The following is a 2,091-nucleotide window of genomic DNA, read 5'->3' on the forward strand; positions in this document are numbered from 1 at the left end:
ACGCAGCACTCGTGGAGTGTGGAGGGCTGAGCTTCAGCGCAAATGCTGTTCGGGTCTGGGGCTTCTCAAACCCCAATGTACAACTTTGAAGGTGCCTCAGAAGCTGTACGGTTAGCAAAGAGCAGGTAGTCCAGGGTGTCCGGTCCCACGTCTCTCGTGTCTGCCATGGGTCTCAGCTGTGCTGTGGATCGGAGTCGGAGAAGTCGGGAAGTCCAGTTCCTGAGTCGCTGAGTCTTCGGGTTCCGGCAGGAGCGTCGACAAAGCAAACCGGCAAGTTACTGGTGGTGCCTGTTTGCACAGGGTGGTCACTCCTTGACCACAAGGGACATGTCTACAGTCTTCTAGTCGATATAGAACGTTGAAGGTCCAGGAGTTCCATTTCAGAGTTTCAGTCCAGGATAATCTAATGTCTCTAGACACAGCTCCTATCTTTATACTAATCTAAGGGGCTGGATTACCTGCTAGGTCCCTCCTATGGGTGGACCCTGGGAAGGGGGTGCTTACACCCCTTTCTCTTTGTTCAGTTTCTCACCAGAGCTGGGGCTGGAGTACCCCAGCAACTGGTTTGAACCGGGCTATGCATGGAGCACCTTGTGTAGTACCATGAAATGGCAGACCGACAGTATGGAATATGGAAAAATTTAGCTATGATTTATTTTCCTTCAAATTATTGCCGTTCCTCCTCTAGTAAACATTTGAAGACAGTGTGCCCTATGAGGATGCTATTATGAATGTGTGCTTCTTATATTTTCCACAACCCATGGCTAGCAGCCTAGATCTCATCTTTGTGTGAAGAGATATCTGCCTGAGCATCAAACCCATATCTCGGGAAGGTGCTGCTTACCTGGACAGCTATTTAGCATACGATTTCTCAGAATTCTCTGCGTGTGGCTAGCGACGGTTTGGACCAGAGAGCTGATGGAAATTAGTAAAACAACGCCAACATATGTCATACTTTGCCTGTCAGATGCAATGGAGTTGTAGTTATGCATAAACAGATAAAATCTTTTTAAAATGGTTCATGTTCTTTGTAACATGAGGTACTAGGGCGAGGGGGCATGAAATTTGCAGTAGATTGTACAGCTTTGCGCAGTGACAATATTGTAGCTAATGAGGGCAGTATCGTAGCTAATGCGGTCTAACCGAGTCGCGATTATTGCTTATAAATCTTTACCCAATACCCCGTCATGGAGACTTGAAATGTAGTTGAAATGGCAATTGTTGACTGTCTCTTCGGAGACTGGAGAATGTTTAATAAAAAAGTAAGATGATTTATTTTGCAATGCGATTTTCTTACATAATTGTTATCTGTGACAAGGATAAAACGATGACTTTATTTTACTTCAGTTTACTCTTTACTGTTCTGTTTTGTTTTCTCAGCTTTTTAAATAAGGCAGTAATTTAGGGATTTTTTCTTCTTGATCAGTTTTCATAATTCTTGTATTTCTTCCTCTTTGTTCCCACCTTCGCTCCCCGGATTTGCTCGGGTCAGTGATGGGCAGAGGACAGGCTTTGTTTCTGCTCTCTGTGGTAACCCGCAGTCCGGTGCAGGGCTGGGCTCTTCCGAGGTCTCGTCTCCCGTTCAAATGTGCACAAACTGCCCAGAAAGTTTATTTCTGGGAGCAAAGGCGTTTGTTAACAGTAGGAAAATGCGGAGAGGGTTCATACAGATTTTATGGAGAGCTTGAACCAGAACAAGAACTGAGAACGCGGTTGTTTTTGACTTTTAACATTATATAAAGTGAATTTCTAAAGCGCTTTGTGGCACTGAGCAACAGATGTTACCCAGCTCAACGACAGGGGCGTAGCTTCGGTTAGTGCAGCAGGTGCAGTGGCACTGGTGTCCACAGACCTGAGGTACCCGCTGAACCCTGATTTTTGCTCTATTTTATATTTCAAACATCAACAAGGGGGCCTATTTCCTTCCTTGCACTAAGGCCCATTTTTTCACCTGAGAGCTATGAAAGGCTGCGTGGATCCGCCCTGATTTGAATCGGTGAAAATGAGGACACGCAAAGAGCTCTTGAATGGCTGCATCAGCATAACTGGGCTACCAGACCCGGCACATTTGTATGCTGCATGCTGCAACGT

At 45.7% G+C, this 2,091-nt stretch overlaps 1 pseudogene; it reads left to right on the forward strand.

Annotated features, from left to right (window-relative positions):
- The first annotated feature begins 1,081 nt into the window (after positions 1-1,081).
- LOC144793184 (U4 spliceosomal RNA) lies at positions 1,082-1,240 on the forward strand (annotated as a pseudogene).
- Positions 1,241-2,091: the final 851 nt, after the last annotated feature.

Source organism: Lissotriton helveticus, chromosome 11 (assembly GCF_964261635.1).
Source record: "Lissotriton helveticus chromosome 11, aLisHel1.1, whole genome shotgun sequence".
Taxonomy (NCBI): domain Eukaryota; kingdom Metazoa; phylum Chordata; class Amphibia; order Caudata; family Salamandridae; genus Lissotriton; species Lissotriton helveticus.